The sequence below is a fragment of the Canis lupus genome, chromosome 26, assembly GCF_003254725.2.
Source record: "Canis lupus dingo isolate Sandy chromosome 26, ASM325472v2, whole genome shotgun sequence".
NCBI lineage: Eukaryota > Metazoa > Chordata > Mammalia > Carnivora > Canidae > Canis > Canis lupus.
The window spans coordinates 34,850,789-34,859,910 of NC_064268.1; the positions used below are offsets into that span (position 1 = coordinate 34,850,789).

Consider the following 9,122-nt stretch of genomic DNA (forward strand, 5'->3'; position numbering starts at 1 on the left):
GTTGCTATTTTGACTTTTCTAAAGAGTGTGACATCCTGCATCTCAGGGTGTGAAACTGAAACAAATTTACCCAGCACGTTCCAGGTGCGATTTCGATTTCGAATTCATCACACAGATGACGGACACGCAAAAATAAATAAATAAATAAATAAATAAATAAATAAATAAATAAATAAATAAAATAAAAAATAAAAAAATGTCACAATAAAAATACAAAGAGCATTACAGGAAATACATATCGCTCCATCAGCTCAGACAGGTATTTATCCTCATATCATTTTCTCATTTATTTACCTCATATAGAAAATTGAGAAAAACTTTAAAACTGCAAAATTACATGTTTGTATGGGGGAAAGTGAAGATTTTGTAGTTTGTGATTTAGTCTGCATCAACGCTCCAGACTTTTTTTTTGTTGTTTGTCTTTCTCTCATTTTGGTTTTAGTTTCAAATAGCCCAGGCATGTGCTTGCCTACATTTCTCTACCTGCCAAGTTTTCTCTTAGGTTCATAATAAACAGAAGAGAATTTAGAGAAAAAGCCTCCCTTGAATATGATTTACTAAAAAGAAAGAAGCTTTTCTTTCTCTTACTTTGGATTTGCATCTGGAAGGTTCACCTTTTGCAGCTTTTTCTTAGAATTGCGAAAGTTTTCCTCAAAATGTTTCAAACTTAAATGGTGTTACTAGGGAAATAGCCAGAAGTTTTGAAAGCTTCTCCCCCTCATTGCTTTTCCCCCTTAATTTTAAATAAATAAATATGTAATACAAGCTGATTTTCATAAACATTTAATCCTACTTACATTTCTAAAGGTTTTTAAAGATTTTTTTAAAATTTATTTACTCATAGGAGACACAGAGAGAGGCAGAGACAGAGGCAGAGGGAGAAGCAGGCTCCATGCAGGGAGCCCGACGTGGGACTCATCCCAGGATCCCAGGATCATGCCCTGAGCCAAAGGCAGATGCTCAACCACCGAGACACCCAGGCGTCCCTAGAGATTTTTAAATAGAATTGTCATTTTTCCATGAATTTTGAACTGAAGGCAACTACAGTAGAAAAAGGTGATTGAAATATGCTCTTTGCCTTATTTCCGAAAGGGACTCCTAAAACATAGATTTAATTGTGTTAAAGAATTTTGGAGTTACATGATTTTGGAAATGAATCAGTACAGAAATATAATAAATCAAAATTCTAATGTTAGCGATCATTGCCAGGAAGCCATTTATCCTTAAAACACATTATTTAAAAGCTAACGGCAGCATCTGATCTTCCTCATTCAATAAAGATTTTACAATTGCCCAAAATATGCAAGTATATTACTGAGCAATGCCTTGTCATTTTTTTCTCAGTGGAATAGGTCTGCTTAGGTAGCAAATCCATGTACTGTCCAGTGCAGATTATACTTTGATTTCAGACAAATTCAAAGACTGTAGGTCCAAATGCTCCTGAATATATTATTATATTTCAGGTGGACGTGGCCTGTGAGTTTTGGCAGAAGCAGTTATTGGTTCTAAAGTTCATATGAAAGAGAGAACAGGGGGCACCTGGGTGGCTTAGTGGTTGAGCGTCTGCCTTTGGCCCAGGGTGTGACCCCAGGGTCCTGGGATCGAGTCCCATGTCGGGCTCCCCGCATGGAGCCTGCTTCTCCCTCTGCCTGGGTCTCTGCCTCTCTCTGTGTGTCTCTCATGAATAAATAAATAAAATCTTAAAAAAAAAAAGGAAAAAGAAAGAGAATGTTCAGGAATAACAAAAACATTAAATGAATGAATGATTAAATCATCAGACTTGCTCCAGCAGGTATTAAAATAGAATAACCATGATGCTTGGTAACTAAGAAAATATTTATACAAGCCTAGAAAAATTGATCACTGAAGAAAACATAAGACACAGGTCCCTTGTATTGGAAATGCAGTTTGACTCTTCCCCCAAGCGGCCTGAGGTGACCTCTGGAAATGCTTCACTATTTGCTGGACCCAGAAAACCCTACAAAGTCATGCACGTTGAGAGGTTCAAATCTTCGTGTTCACTTTAAGAACACGTGTGAAACTGCCCAGGCCATGGAGGGTATGCATATCCGAAAAGCCACCAAGTATCTGAAAGATGTCACTTTGCAGAAGCAGCATGTGCAATTCCGTCACTACAATGGTGGAGTTCGTAGGTGTGCGCAGGCCAAACAGTGGGGCTGGACACGGGGTCAGTGGCCCAAGAGGAGTGCTGAATTTTTACTGCACATGCTTAAAAATGCAGACAGTAATGCTGAACTTAAGGGTTTAGATGTGGATTCTCTGGTCATTGAGCACATCCAGGTGAACAAAGCCCCCAAGATGTGACATGGAACTTACAGGACTCATGGCCAGATTAACCCATACATGAGCTCTCCCTGCCACATCGAGATGATTCTTACTGAAAAAGAACAGATTGTTCCTAAACCAGAAGAGGAGGTTGCACAGAAGAAAAAGATATCCCAGAAGAAACCGAAGAAACAAAAACTTATGGCCTGCCCAGGAGTAAATTCTACATAGAATAAATGCAAATAAAAATTAAAAAAAAAAAAAAAGGAAATGCAGTTTGAGATAAAGGTGGCATTTCAAATGGGAGGGGCGTTTGAAAGGCAGATCAGAAATACCTACCAAGGGGATCCCTGGGTGGCTCAGTGGTTCAGCGCCTGCCTTCGGTCCAGGGTGCGATCCTGGGGTCCCGGGATCGAGTCCCACGTCGGGCTCTCTGCATGGAGCCTACTTCTCCCTCTGCCTGGGTCTCTGCCTCTCTCTCTCTCTCTCAGTCTGTGTCTCTCATAAATAAATAAATAAAATATTAAAAATAAAAGAAAAAGAAATACCTACCAAAATTTAAAACATTTATACCCTTGGATGAAGTGAATATACCTTTGGAAAATTGTTAAAAAGAAATACTACACAGATGCAAAAAAAAAAAAAAAAAAGATATGCAAAATGAAAGTCATCGTTTCATTGCTCACAAGAGCAAAATACAGTGAATAAACTACATGCACAAAGAGGTATTTTTAAAATAGGTGTACCATAAGCATAAGGGATACTGTGAAACAAAACAGCTGGTGTAAATTCAAAATTCAAAACACGTGTAAATTCAGAATTCCCTCAGGACACTGGGTGTTATGCTATATGTTGGCAAATTGAATTCCAATAAAAAAAAGAAAAAGAAGAAAAAGAAAAAGAAGAGAAAGAAAAAGAAAAAGAAAGGAGAAAAAGAAAAAGAAAAAGAAAGAAAAAGAAAGAAAAAGGAAGAAAGAGAAAGAGAAAGAAAAGAAAAAAAAAGGAAAAGAAGAAAAAGAAGAAAAGAAAAGAAAAAGAAAAAGAAAAGAAAAAGAAAAAGAAAAAGAAAAAGAAAAAGAAAAAGAAAAAGAAAAAGAAAAAGAATTCCCTCAGGAAATACGAGGCGCATAAAGGCACATTACTAAATGCAGAAAGGACAATGCTCGTTCATATAAACAACCAGAAAGTAATATGTAATATGCACGAATATTCATATGCACCAAGTACGTAGACAGGAAGTGCAAGAACATATATCAAACTCTCTCCTGGGGCGCCTGGGTGGCTCAGCGATTGGGCACCTGCCTTTGGCTCAGGTTGTGACCCCGGATCCAGGATCGAGTCCCACATCGGGCTCCCTGCGAGGAGCCTGCTTCTCCCTCCTCCTGTGTCTCTGCCTCTCTCTCTCCCTCTGTGTGTATTATCATGAATAAATAAATAAAATCTTAAAAAAAAAAAACCCTGTCCTCCAGGGTTTTCCCATAGGAAGTAGAGGGAGACAGAACTAGGGCCTTAAGTGGGAGAAACCCAAAGTGTCTCCATATCGTTTGACGTTGGAGGAGAACAGTGCGAGGAGCTCTTGGCTCGGGCTGTTGCACAGGCAGGCCAGCCACGCGAGGCCGTGCGGCCCATCAAGCCTGGCTAGCGTGCTGGGGGGGCTCCATCCTGAATTTCGTTTCGTTTTAATTCACTTTCATTGGAAGTCAAGCAGTCTTGAGTTCTAGACCAGCAGCCACCTGACAAAGGAGTCACAGATAGGCTTCCGCGTACCATAGTAGTCGTTAATACTTAGAAAGAAATAAGACCTGTCACTGACCCTTCCAAGCTTGACCTTGAGCAATGACCTCTCTGACCTGAGTTTCCGGCCAGGACGGCCCAAGCTGCGCTGTGTGACCCAGGACCCACTGACCACATCCTGAGCTACGTGTTTTGGACATGTTTTGGATACACTGGGTTAAGGTAAGACATACTCTTGAATTCATTGCCCTGGTTTCTTTTTCCTTTTTTTTTTTTTAAGATTTTATTCATTTATTCATGAGAGACACAGAGAGAGAGAGAGATAGACGAGAGAGAGAGGCAGAGACACAGGCAGAGGAAGAAGCAGGCTCCATGCAGGGAGCCCGACGTGGGACTCGATCCCAGGGCTGCCCTCTTTTTCCTTTTTGAACATGGCTACTAGAAATCTGAAATTACACCTCTGGCCTACATCGTCTACACCTTGACTCGCCGTTTCCTGCAGTCAAGAAGCCTGGGTAGTCTTTCTGCCTCAGTACGTCAGGTACTGGGTGGCTCAGAGGAATATTACGTAACATCTCTGATCTGTAGTTTCCCTGCACAGGCCCCACGAACGCGCACTCTCACAAGGAATCTTATCAATGAAAGCCTTTTGGAGACAGTTTAAAACAAAACCGTCAAATGAGTTTTTGTTTTTGTTTTTGTTTTTTTTGTGTGTGTGTTTGTTTTTTGTTTTTGGTTTTGTTTTGAAATTCAGTAACAACTGCATGCCTCCCAGTGGCTACGTCATGGTTGCGGTTAACTCAAAGTTTTCACAGCGGTTTTATTTGCCCTAGAAGCTTCACCCAGGACCCTGACGTCACAGATGTTTGTCTAGCCAACCCAAACAGATAATCCTGGACCTAAAAATTCCTTTTCTCCTAAATTCTGTTTCAATTGTCCCTGAGAGCTTATTCCTCAACTCCCACGGTCTAATCTGCAAAATGGGGCTAGAAATACTTTCCTTCTTTAAAGAAAGAGGATGGAAGCAGATCGCTTGTCCTTGACGGTGGTGGGGGGCAGGTGGGGGTGGAGATGCCACCAGGCAGCTCTGGGCATTTGTTAGAAATGCAAATTCTCAACGACTGGCTGAGACCCACAGAATAAGACGTTTGGGGGTGTGACCCAGCAAAACATGCTCTCACGACCTCCCAGGTGACTCACACCAAAGCCTGAGAACCAACGACCTGGTTGATTGTACCAGGGATCCCAAGTTCTGACATTCCAACTAAATTCCGTGATCCTAATCTGTCACGTGGCGGTGAGCGTGCAGTGTGGTTCAGGAGGTGAACTCGGGATGCACTCGAACCAGCAGAGACGGAGGCCCGAGGATGGAGCTGAGCTACACGAATTACCAAGACTCCCAGGAGCAGAGGCGAGCGTTCGATTTGCCTGCTCACTGGCCTGAAAAGGAGAGTTTATTATCTTGGTTCTTCTAAGCAGGAGGAGAGGAGGGGGGTGGGGAATATTCCTGTCCGTCTGGGTCGCTAGAAACAATAGACGACACTGTACTTACTTCACTCGAGCTGAAGGTTTTCCGCCAAAACCCAGGCTGAGCCGTAGGCCACAGGAACGCTGGGGAGAGGAGCGCGCGGTTTCAGGGGCTTTAGAAGCCATGCAGCGAGGTGCCGCAGTGGGACAGGTCGCTGAACAGCTGGACATGGAAGAAAGGGAGAGGAAGGGAAGTGGCCGGGGGGGGGAGGGTGTTTTAGCTCAAACCTATTTGCTGTCCTTACAGAAGGCAATCGGTGGGAAGACGAGGAATCTCCGCTCCACCCCCTACCCCCACCAGCTCCCCGGGTCCCCAGGAGCTGGGCCCCGGGGCTCTGGGAGTACATGATGGGTGAGGGTAGAGGGGCATGACAAGGCATCGGTTCTTCAGGGGCAGGCCGCCCAGCCCAACCGGTGACCATCACAGGATGTCCCTTGGCAGGCCCAAGCGAGCTTCGCCCATGAGCTCGGAGCACTGAGAGCTAACCCACGGGGAGGCGTGGGGCGGGCCCAGAGGCAGGTGACAGTGGAGTCCGCAGGCCAGACGTCCTTCCGGATTCTGTCTTCGCGATCACATCACATCCCAGGAACTGGCCATAGAGCCCAGAGAGACCCTACGGACAGGCCATCAGGTTGGCCTCGCTGTCCTCAGACGCTAGATGGTTTCCGGGCCACAGGAATCGATGACAAAGTCTGCGGCGTGAGCCTGAGTATCCCGGTGCCACCATCAAGATGACAGTCCCCTCCACCCAAAGGCAGCTTGGGGACAGTAGCCCCCGTGCCGCAGGTAAGCCCTGGCTCTCACACCAGCGTTCACGGTCAGTCAGGTGCTGCTACGACCTCTACGACCGCGACCCACGTTCTCTAGTCTCCAGGGAGCTTTCCAGGCTTTTCTCATTGAATGCACCAAATAGCCTTGAGTGGCTACGTCCTCACGCTCCCTCCCGGGAGACAGACCTGAGCTAATGAACCTAGCACCTTGCAGCAGCGGTGCGGGGATCTGAGCCGGGCCGTGCGGCTCCGAGCCCCCCGGGAGCCCCCGCATCAGCGGTTCTTAGGCCTGGGCCTGCCTGGGAAGCATCTGGGGGGCTCCGGACAATGTACAGCTGGGCTCGGCCGCCCTGGGCCCCAAGACCTGCGACGGGGCCTGAGCACTTACACCCCGTACAGGCCTCAGGGGCCGCTGATGCTGGAGCTGGGGACCACGCTCTGAGAGCCACCTGTGCCGTGTGGGTGACGTCACGGCCGGTATCTCCACAGGTGATTTCTACAGCAAGCACCAGACATCTTTCCCCGTCGGCTTGGCTGGCAGCAAAAGGCCCAGGCGCCGTCCAGCAGAGCCTCCCCCGCCAGGCCGCGCCCCGACCGCCTGTAGGGTAGGGTCAGGACACAGATCCTGCCCTGACAGCCCGGCCTGGGGCTCCAGAGCCTGTGCCTCCATCTGAGGGCTCCCCAGAAAGGCCCGTGGTGGCACCCCAGCCTCACCTCGGGGGCTCCCAGAACAGCCGCAGACCAGCCCCACGGGCCCCAGTGGGCATCTATTAGGAAAGCAAATGATCTGGCCCCATCCTAAACCTACTGAAAGGGGCGGGAGCAGCGATCTTTGTTTCAACCAGCCCTCCAAGTGATCCGCCTCACACCACTGCTTCCCAAACCCGCTGCACATTGGATTCATGTGGGGAGCTCCCAAAAGTGCCGATGCCTGGGTCCCCTTCACAGAGATCGAGGTAATTCATTGCAGATGCTTCTGGTGCTTTTAATGTGCAGCAGGCAGCTGGGGACCCTCTAGCCACCTCGGGGCGCCTGGGCGGCTCTGTCGGGGAAGCGCCTGCCTTCGGCTCGGGTCGTGATCTCGGGGTCCCCCATGGGGCTCCCCGCTCAGCGAGGGGCCTGCTTCTCCCTCTTCCTCTGCCCCTCTCCCTGCTTGCACCGTCTCATCCTCTCTCTCAAATATAAAAAATCTTTAAAAAAAAAAAAAGGAGAAGTTGCAAGCACGGGTCTAGAGAAACAGCAGAGCAGCATCATAGATTAGGCATTTCTCAGATGCTGGAAATGTCCTGGATCCGTACCGTCCAGTAAGGTAGCCCCATGTCACATGTGGCCATTAAACGCTTGAAACGTGGCTAGTGGGACAAAGGGGCAGGAGAACTCCGGGTTTCCCATTTTCCTTTTTGGGCGCTTGGTGTTTGACGCACAGGTGTTCCATAATCCCCGACACTCTATTCATTCTGCTTCCCATTCTCTCCACAACTTATCTTCCACTTTTATTTGAGAAAGCTATTGATCCTTTATTAATGAGAAAGGACTAAAGCCAGGATTTAGGGCAGCAAAGAACAATGCAGGTAATTTGGGGGCGGGATTGACAGGAGGCCAGTTCTAACTAAGCAGTGGAGATGGAGCTGTTTGAGAGTCAATAAGACTTTAGGAGAAAACCTACTTTTAGGCCTAACGTGGCCGTCGTATAATCACATGGATTATGAGCCCGGGGACCCTGGGAACTCATTGCCCCTAAGATCTCGCCGTTTCAGGCGTCCTTGTGCCATTAAGGGAGATTTGACGAACTCGTGACAGTGCTGCTGCTCTTTACCTTATAGCGATAGAATATTTTCTTTTTTTTTTAATAGAATATTTTCAATACTCAAATGTTGGGTTGCTTAATGCAAAACAATTGGTTGTGGTTAGAGAGGGCTCAGTAAATGGTGTTGAATTGCTGATCATTAGCATATATATTTTTAAAGATTTTATTGATTTAATCCTGAGAGAGGCAGAGACACAGGTAGAGGGAGAAGCAGGCTCCACGCAGGGACCCCGGGATCACGCCCTGGAGCTGAAGGAAGTCGCTCCACCACTGAGCCACTGGGGTTGCCCCTCATTAACATGTTTTTGAACTCAAAAATCATATCATTCTGCAATAGTTCTTTTTCAAGTGATGGCCAGGGAGTCCATAAGGATCCCAATCACTTATGTGACCCATAGGAAGTAGGGAGAAAAGGGCTTTCGAAAATGTGCAAAGAGGCATTGGGGGCACAGTCTTCCAGGGGTTAAGGCCTGCCCACTTTGCTGTATCTGCGGGTACACTGAGGCAGAGGAGGGAGTGGGTCCTCCTCCTGGACGCTCCCAGGAAGGCCGTGCTCTCTCACCTCAAGGGCAGAGTTTCCTGCGGGGAATAGTGTGGGGCACAGTCAGGGACAAGTAGCACAAGGAAGCAGAGAGCACGAGCAGCCCTTCCCGGGGAGGCCAACAACACACGGGGGGCAAGCTAGAAGCGGGGTGACAGCTGTGGGAGGGTCACTTTGGGGCTTGGAGCAGCGAGCAGCACGTGTGTGTAATGAAGGCATCATAGGGCCCAGATCGGAATCCAGAAACATGGAAGGACAGACACGGGCTGATGATAACAGACCCTGGGGCCCCGGGCATCCAAGCTTCGGTCTCTCTCTCCCTTGCAGCGCCCTCCGCATGGTCCTTTCATAGGTTCGGGCGGCTGCAGCCTCAGATCCTCGCGGCTCAGAGTCAGGGAGAACCAGGGAATGCCTCTGGTCCAGGAGAAATGACTAGTGCACCCAGGAAACGGTTCC

General features: G+C 47.5%; 1 pseudogene; it reads left to right on the plus strand.

Moving 5' to 3' along the window:
* The first annotated feature begins 1,947 nt into the window (after positions 1–1,947).
* LOC112656232 (60S ribosomal protein L17-like) lies at positions 1,948–6,283 on the plus strand (annotated as a pseudogene).
* Positions 6,284–9,122: the final 2,839 nt, after the last annotated feature.